The sequence below is a fragment of the Lissotriton vulgaris genome, chromosome 8, assembly GCF_964263255.1.
Source record: "Lissotriton vulgaris chromosome 8, aLisVul1.2, whole genome shotgun sequence".
NCBI classification, from domain to species: Eukaryota; Metazoa; Chordata; class Amphibia; order Caudata; family Salamandridae; genus Lissotriton; species Lissotriton vulgaris.
The window spans coordinates 1,536,126,353-1,536,136,126 of NC_141696.1; positions in this window are offsets into that span (position 1 = coordinate 1,536,126,353).

Sequence of the window (9,774 nt, forward strand, 5' to 3'; positions counted from 1 at the left end):
TACACGAACAAATAGATGGATTAATGAAGATTGATATATCATGAAGGGTCCGTAGGGGACAAGGAGGGAATGAGGTAATATAAATTTTTATGCTCAATTGTGTCCCCTACTACGTACCCCAACGTCTCCATGTACGAGTTAAAGTGCATGTAACTTCCCTCCTGTGCCAGCTATGAAGACGCAAATACATTTGCGTCCAACGTTAACATGTCCTCTTTCAGATCCGCCATGAATGGATCACTAATTCAGTTCCTAAGTATGCCGTGCCACCGTCTTTACATGGTGCACTTTCATGTTTTCATGGCTCTGGCGAAGGCCTGCCATCGAGCCTTTTCCTGATTTCTGCCATCAAGCTCATTTCTGTTTTCTGCCTCTGAAAACGGCAGCCCCCACCTGCATCTCTGAACTCTGCCTTCCTTCCTGCCAAGCAGCGCGGGGCCTGGCTCAGTCCGGCCTGCCTGCCAAGATGGTATTTTGCCTTTATGTTATCAGTTCTGCTCCGTGAATCCACATTCCTAGCTAACGAGTAGGATAAACATATCCTGCCTGCAATAGATACAGTCCAGTCTTTCCGTCTCCATGCAAGTGTATTACTGTACCAATTTCCATAGAAAACTCCAGTTACTTAAAGAAATATATGCATCTCCTAGCCTTAGTGACAAGTAACCTCTGTCCCGATAGCCTTTAGTTTCCAGCAACATGTACTCCAAACACAAGATACCAGATATGATTTAGGAACAAGTTGATCTGACCCACCAGACTTCTGTCTCTCCCCTCTAAGGCTAAATGTCAAGTCCCCTGCACCCTCCTGTTTACGTCAGTCACACGTCATGCTGCTGCGCACGCATCCTTGCTACAGATTCCTGCTGACACTGCAAGATTTCATTATGTATCCACCCACTTGTGACACTTTTATGTGACGTTTCTAGTACCCACCCCGTGTACGCCCTAGTGCACGCCTTCTGATTACGTATTGCTACGCACATGTTTCCTATCTCGCTTCTCTCAGCTGTTACGCCTTCTGCATGAATGAACTATAAATATTGTACCTTGTTAATAAAGCATTGCTCTGTCCCTTCCTGAACCCCAGTGGTGAAAGGAACATGATATCCTGGTCCGGACCATACAATTCCATTTTATGGAATAAAACCCCTTAAAACTCAGATGCCACGGACTCTGTGTCTCTTATTTTGATTAAGCTATTTTATTGAACTTTACTGCATAGAAATTAAGTACCAGGTAATTTTATTTACCACAGAGAGATGGGCCGGTAGTTAGCGAGGACAGCTGGGTCCGTGCTAGTTTTTTTAAACAGAGGCACCAGTACAGCCTCCTTAAAGGATTTAGGAACTGTGCCGGAGATAAGGGAGGTGTTAAGTAAGGGTAAGATGCAATGCGGGAGAGTGTGACAGATGTCGCGAAACACAGAGGGGGGGCAGCAGTCCTTGGGGGAACCCGATTTCACCCGAGTGGCTAGCTTGGCTATGGAAACGGGGTCGAGGATAGGAAAACAGGCCAGAGTGGGGGTGTTGATGGACGGGACTGCGGCTACTACTGAAGGAGAGGAGTGAGGAATGGAGTTTTTAATTGCCAGAATCTTGTCAATGAAGAAGGTGTTTAAGGCACTACAAGACTCTGCAGAGGGGGGCAAGGTCGAAAGTGTCCTGGTGTCCGATGTTAGTTCGCTAAGGACCTTGAATATCTCTTTGGATTGGTTGGGAGCTGTAGATATTCTGTCTGAGAAATAGGCAGCCTTGGTAGTAATAATGGCTTTTTTGTATGCCCTCCGTGCGAGCACATACACTTCCCTGTCGGAGCTGAGATAATTACGCCTCCATCTGCGCTCCAATTGGCGCAGCTCAAGGTGTTGTGACTTTAGCATTGGGTTAAACCATTTATGAGACTTACTATGGCGCGAGCGGGGGAAGCAGGATAGGGGAGCGAACTTGTCACTAGCGGTAGTAAGCCAATGGGCAATGTTGGCGTCCAAAGTGTTGACGCCTGAATTATTGCTGGGAGGGGGCTGAGTCTCTGCAAGAAAGGAGAGAAAAGCAGAGGAATCGAGGGCGTTCCACTTCCGAGCCATCCCGCCCTCCCGCGGTGGTGGCTTGACCAGACCCTCTACAGAGATGGACGAGTCGATCATGAGGTGGTCGGACCAGACGCAAGGGGAGATATTCAGCCCAGTGAGCGATACCCCCTGCGTCCAGATGTGGTCAAGGATGTGGCCACCAGTGTGGGTGGGGGTGGCGACATGCTGGGTCAAGTTTAGGCTAGAGAGTGCCTCGAACAATTCAGTAGCGTGAGGGCCTGCGTCAACATGGTTAAACCAATAATTAAAATCGCCAAACATGGCGAGGCGAGCAGAGGAGGTCAACAAGGCGGCGAACTGTTCACTGAGAGCAGCAGGGAACAGGGGCATAGAGGTAGGAGGACGATATAGGACAATGAGAGTCAGAGCGCCCACTTCCATTGCCAAGCTGATGACTAAGTTGTCAACCTCAGAAAGACATAGAGAAGAAGACGCGATGAATGTCAAGTCCTTCCGTATAATTGTTGCTACACCCCCGCCACGGCGGGCTGCAGGCCAGTTGGCATTCAGCATATAGTAGTTAGGGGGCAAAGCAGCCAAGATATCAGGAAGGGAGAAGTCAGAAAGCCAGGTCTCAGTGAGTAGTAAGACATCAGGATTTTCAGCTGTCAGCAAGTGAAAAATATCCGCGTGGTGTTGGGGAAGGGAGCGAGTATTAAGATAGAGTATGTGAATAGAGGTTTCAGGCGGAATAGAGACCACCGGGGGTTTATAGATGAGTCTGCGAAAAGGTATATCCGCCGAGATACCAAGAGTAACAAGGCGGTCCCAAATTGTCGACTGGAGGGCGCAAGGGGAGTGCTGCAGGCCACGGAGTGTGACGGAAGAGTAAGTAATAGGAAGGGCAGCGCCCCGGGGCCCTGGGCCCGTCTGGCCGCGGACGGGCGCAGACGGGCTGGACTTTGGCGCGACTTCCGCGCGCTGACGGCGTGCCCGCTGCGCCCGTCCGCTGCGCTCCCTGTGAGGGGGCGCCATTTTATAGGGCTGATGGTGTGAGGCTCCGAGCGCTAGACCGCTCGCCTAGTGACCCTCCTCACCCAAGATGGCGGCCAACTGCGAGTCCCGGCAGGACTTTAATCTCCTGCAGGGCCGAGTGGTAAAGAAGGGGAGTAAGTGCAGCGCAGAAAACGCCCAGCGTGCAACCCCAGAGGTACCTGCACAACAAAAATGATGTTAACAGCATAAAGGATAAAATTACATTAAAATGCGCGAAGTGCGCGAATTGCCTCTAGCAGATAGCGTAATTCCCATAAATTCGCTCTGGTCAATTTTGAGCGATCCATTGTATTGCTTTGCCCACTTGCGTAATCTGAACTTACGCACACCACTTACTCACACAGAAACTCCAAAACTCATTTGGAGGTAAAATGAGCTTTATTAATATCGGAGGCAAAGGCAATAAGTCACTGAAGCTAATAAATTCTTAGGCACCGAGTGAAAGGCAATAAACAATGAATACACCGCACTATATATATATATATATATATATATGTATATATATATATGTATATATATATGTATTTATATATAAATATGAAACTGAATACAGGTATCTAAACAGTTAATGTACAAAGTGTAGGAGAGTAGGGTCTGCAATCCTATGATCACCCAGATTTTTTGCTTTTGTTTCACTGGTTTACGACTTTCTCTGGCTGTGGGCCTGCTAATCAGACCCACAGCCTGGCTGTTCTCTTTCTAAATTACGATATGTACCCTAGGTGCATTTACCAATTGGTACTGGGCCACCTTATCAGACCCCGTAACGCAGGGCATAGGTGTACCCAGGGCCGCCAGGGGCTGAAGCATGTATTATGCCACCCCTGGCTGGCCTCCTAAATTTGACACAACTGGCTGCACGACAGCTGGGGCGAAGGCGTGTAACCACCCTTCGCTTTAGGTATAGTAGCTCTATATCTAACCATACAATGGACACCCGAGTTCCTCTCAGTCACTCCTATGGCAGGCCTTAACGATCCTGAAGGCAGAGTGCGTGGGCTCGTGTGAGCTAGGTTCAGGCCCGAGCCGAGCCCGGTTGCAGCTTGCGGAATCAAGACCCAATGGCTGTTCCATGATAACGCGTACCATAACGGTAACTCCGGTGTCGCGTTATCCAGGCCTGTCGAGTAAGGTGTCATACGAATCGGGGTGCTGCCCTCTCACCAATTCTGGCGATGAGGTTAGCATCCCACCCTTCTAGAGGGACACGACATGTACGTAACTGTGAACCCCGGTTAAAGTTAACTGAAGCCTCAGCTCCACAAAATGGATGCTGCCACCACAGACACGAGTCTGACCTCCTGCTGCTGGGAGTCCTTCCAGCGAGGAGCACTTGGACAAAGGGTTTCCTGTCGAGGGCGGTGTTCGCACCGTCCCAGACAGGGTTTGTGTATTCTGGGTAGGTAGGGCTTTGGCGAGAAGGTGACTGCGGAGTGGCACCCCGGTGCTCACTACGCATCTGCCGGTTAGAACCAGTTCCAGGGGCGACGGCCCTGGCCTGGGGAAAGTCCGGCAGGGGAGAGGGGCGTAACTACCCCCCTTCCTGGTCCCACCCTTAGGGCAGGACCTAGTCATGTACCCACCCCTTTCTTTAGAATAAAGACCGGAGCGGGGACCCTTCCAAATTAGATCATCTTTGATTCAAGAACTACTTTCTACGAAAGGACATTCAAGACTCTTCTCAAGATTTCTCCCTTGTGACTAAGGAGTAGTCACCCTGCATCAGCGGGCACCAACTAAGAACTCTGCGGTTTGCTGTAAGTCCTTCCTCAAGGAATCCGACGGCCCAGCTCGACGAGAACCGGCTTCCCTGGCACCTCTGACCTCTACCCACGTCATCAGCTCAGCTGTGATCTGTGGGTGCGACGAGACCTCGAGGGACCGGCCATCATCAGAACCTGCACGCTCTTAACGCCAGCACGACCATCGAGGTAACTCTCTGGTGAGTGCTCTGGGGTCCGAGAAGCCCCAACCCTGAGCCGCTCCAGCACCGAAGTGCAGTCTCCCAGCATCTCCACGATCTGCGTGGGGCCCTTCTGCTCGCTGCTCAGCACGTTGTCTGGTCACTAGCCGCTGGCTTGTGCCCTTCTGTGACGACATCCGAGAATCATCACTGCTGGTCTGGTTGCTCCAGACTGGCCCTTGCTTCCATCTTTTCGAGAAGCACCCCGGACCCTCCTGGTCCACTCAAGACGCCATCTTAGGCCCACCACGTGGCCCTGAGATCTGCCAAGGCTTGTTGCCCCATCCTGGGCCCAGCGACGCCGACAGCATCATCCTTCGTGGGACAGCTCGCACCTCCGCCGTGGTCGCCGACAACGCCTCCTGGTCCGTGAGACTGCAGAGCCTAGCGTCGCCCACTCACCTGGTCGAGGTGACGGCCAACCGGTGCCTTCCTGGTACCCTCTGACTACTGGCTAGTAGTACGAACTTGGTCCCCTCTGCTTTCAGGTTTCATCAATCTCCGATCCAGGCTTGGATCTCTACGAACTATTCAGCACTGGTCGCCGGCCAGCAACTCCTTTTCTTCCGGCTCCTGGCTCGTCAGCGAAGACCCCGACGCCTGTAAGACTTGTGCAGCCGCAGCCCTCGTGGCTAGGTAACTCGGCATTTCGGTGCCTGCATAGCCTCCTTACTCTAGGGTCCTGCGTCCCTCGCTTCCGACTTGCCTTATCGGGTCCGCCCGAGACCTTAATCTTTCCGTGTCCTCGGACACTTGTTTTAATTGTGCACTTGAAGTATTTGCTAAAGAGATTTGGTTTGTGCTTAGTACCCTGTCCTCATAAAGAGTACAGGGCTGTTGTGATTCTTAATAAATATACTGTTTATTTTCATAACGCTTGTGTGGTGTCCTTTCACTGGGTGTTCAAGGGGTACATGTGTGGTAAACAGCTGGCTTAACGCGCCCTCTCGAGTCTTTAGCCTTAGACTGCTCGTATCCACGCTACTAGGATAGCTGGTCTATAGGTTTACTTACAACCAAACACCATAAGGGTCGTTGGAACGATACATAGCGGTCGCTAGAATAGCGAACGTTGCATATCGGGCCAACTTCTCACATTGGTGGCAGCGGTGGGATTTGAGCTTGCTGTTGTTTTACCACACGTATCCTAAGAATATCTTGTTGAAAGATCGCACAAGTACTGTTAGTACATATAACTAAAAGCTTAGAATACTCTGAGTTCTACTGAACCAGCTGTTGTAGCTCCTCAAGGCTTAGCACACCTTGGCTACAACTCTTAGCAAGGGTACAGTAGGTAAACACGTAGTGTAGGTAGGTGCATCACTTACACCACACTAGAAACAGTATGTCGGACAAAGGAGGAAACTCTGGGTCTCCCCTTGTGTCAGTTGACCCTCCACAGGTCATCCCTTCAGGATATACTGTGCTGAGCTTCAAGGAGTTAAGACGACTGTGTCACTCCAGGAAGATTCAGCAGGGGTCTAACCCCACAACGTCCTTTCTGATTGGTCTCTTGGAGACTTATGATGCCAGAAGAGCTGAGAAACTTCGTAGCTCTTCTAATCCAGAAGGAGACATGCCTCCCCTCGAGGGAACCCGAGACGATCCTGACCTCATCCACCTCGCAACTGAGAACGAAGATGTGGAGGTGGATGAGGATGAGGATCTCTCTGGGGATGAGGCAGATAAGGGACAGGTAGAAGTCGTCAGACTAAGCAGGTCCAACTTAAGCAAACATGATAGCGGTACTGGGGGACCCCTGGGGCCACTATCAGGTCAGCTTAACATTGGGAATGGACGAGCCCGATCTCTGTCAAGAGGCTCTGGCAGATCCCTTCAAACCAATGGCTCTCACAACTCTTCTCAGAGAGGGATGACGTCCCCTCAGAGGAGAGTGTACGAAGCTAAGGAAAGGGCAGCCAATCTAAGGATTGAAAGGGAAGAACTTGCCCTGGCCAAAGAAAGGCTCGCCTTTGCTAGAGAGCAACAGTTAAGTGGGGCAGTCCCCACTGGTGGCAGCAATGTACCTAGTAATAGGGAAAAGAGTTTCGATACGAAACACCTTGGTAAGATAGTGCCCCCCTTTAAGCAAGGGGACGACATCCACAAATGGATTACTGCTTTGGAGAGGGCCTGCACTGTGCAGGGTGTTCCCCAGAGTCAGTAGGCAGCTATCTTGTGGCTCTCCTTTGAAGGAAAAGGAAGAGACAAGCTCCTCACCACAAGGGTGGAGGATGCTAACAATGACCAAATCTTGAAAAATACACTCGTTGAAGGGTTCGGCCTAACCACTGAGCAGTACAGGGTGCTGTTCAGGGATACCCAGAAAACGCAGTCTCAAGATTGGTCTGATTTTGTCGATTGTGCCACTAAGGCTTTTGAGGGCTGGTTGCTGGGCAGTAAGGTTACTGATTATCAAGGATTGTATAATTTGATGATGAGAGAACAAATTTTAAACAATTGTCAGAACCAGTTGTTGCATCAGCATCTTGGCGACTCGGATCTGACCTCTCCCCAAGAATTGGGAAAGAAGGCAGACAGATGGGTTCGTACAAGAGTTAAACAGAACCAGGGCCAGAATCAAGGTGGTCAGAAGAAAGCAGACCAGAAGGGTAAAGATTCTAAAGGGGAACAAAATGACCAGAAGTCTTCGACAGGTCCCCAACAACCCAAAGAGGGTGGGGGTCAGGCTCCCCAAAAGAAGAAAGAAGGCCAATCCAAAAGATGGTGCCAGTACTGTAAAAGTAAATCTCACTGGTTTAGTGAGTGCACCAAGAAAGGAGGAGGGCAGACTCCTGCCACTGCCGCCCCTAAGGCACCTGTGCCCCCTAGTACAGTCAGCAGTGGTAGTGCGCCTCCCAAGGGTTTAGTAGGGTTAACCCTGGGTTCTGAGGGGCGTGACAACTTAGTTGGCACACTCACTCAGGCTGTCCTTGTCAGTACAGGGGACGCAGACGTATCCCCTGACGTAAGCCCCAATACTTTGGGCAAATACCGACAGACGCCTTTCATAAACGGAAAGATGGCTCAGGCCTATAGGGACACTTGTGCCAGCGTCACCATGGTGACGCCTAACTTTGTGGACCCTGGACAGATCATGCCAGGTACAGAATTCCTGGTGACCAATGCAAGCAATGTCACTACCAATCACAGTATGGCAATTGTAGCTTTCTCCTGGGGAGGGGTAACTGGCCACAAGAAGGTTGTAGTTAGTCCAGACCTCCCAGTGGATTGTTTGTTGGGCAATGATTTGGAGTCGTCACAATGGTCAGAAGTGGAGCACCGGACTCACATGGAAATGTTAGGTTTGCCAGCACATGTGTTCGCTGTGACTAGGTCACAGGTCAGGAAATGCCCCACTGAACAGGTGCTGGATCCTGGAACAACGGACCAGACACCTCCCAAGAAAAAGAGCAGTAGGGTTAAGGCTGCGCCTTCCCCCTTGCCCCAGGTCGAGGATCAAGTCTCAGAGGAGGCTGACCTACAGGAATTGAGGGAAACTGAGCCTAGGGAATTCGAACTTGATCAAGTTGAATTCTTGGGTTCAGGGGGACCCTCAAGGGAAGACCTGGGGAAGGACCAGTTAGACTGCCCTTCTCTTGAACCCCTCAGACAGCAGGCTGCTGCTGAGGCTGCTGGGAACGCCACAGGTACCCACACGGTATACTGGGAAGATGGACTCCTGTACACTGAGTCAAGAGACCCCAAGCCTGGCATGACCAGGAGGCTGGTTGTACCCTTGTCTCAGCGTGGTTTCCTTCTTACCTTGGCCCACGAGATTCCCTTAGCAGGTCACTTAGGCCAGACGAAAACGTGGGACAGGCTTGTCTCACACTTTCACTGGCCTCACATGAACGAAGATACCAAGGAGTTTTGCCGCTCCTGTGTCACTTGCCAAGCCAGTGGTAAGTCAGGTGGCACGACAAAGGCCCCCCTTATACCAATGCCTGTGGTGGGGGTGCCCTTTGAACGGGTGGGGATCGACATCGTCGGTCCCATGGAACCACCTACAGCATCAGGGCACAAGTTTATACTGGTGGTAGTGGATCATGCCACCAGGTATCCTGAAGCTATTCCCCTTAGGACCACTACAGCACCTGTTGTGGCAAGAGCCCTAGTTGGAGTGTTCTCCAGAGTGGGCTTCCCTAAGGAGGTCGTCTCCGACAGAGGTGCAAACTTTATGTCGAGCTACTTAACTGCTATGTGGAAGGAATGTGGTGTTAACTACAAGTTCACTACACCCTATCATCCACAATGCAATGGGCTTGTTGAGAGATTCAACAGGACCCTAAAAGGGATGATTCATGGACTACCGGAAAAGCTTCGGCGTAGATGGGACGTCCTGATCCCCTGCCTCTTGTTCGCCTACAGAGAAGTCCCGCAGAAGGGGGTTGGCTACAGCCCTTTTGAACTTTTGTACGGGCATCCTGTAAGGGGACCCCTGTGTTTGGTGAAGGAAGGATGGGAGAGACCTCTCAAAAAGCCTGCAGCCAACATAGTGGACTATGTGCTTGGCCTCCGCTCGCGGATGGCTGAATACATGGAAAAGGCATCTGAAAACCTTAAGGCCAGCCAAGAACTCCAAAAAGCTTGGCATGACCAAAAGGCTGTCTTGACTGTTTACCAGCCCGGACAGAAGGTGTGGGTGTTGGAGCCAGTGGCCCCAGCAGCACTCAAGGACAAATGGTCCGGGCCCTACACCATCCTGGAGAAAAAGGGAGAG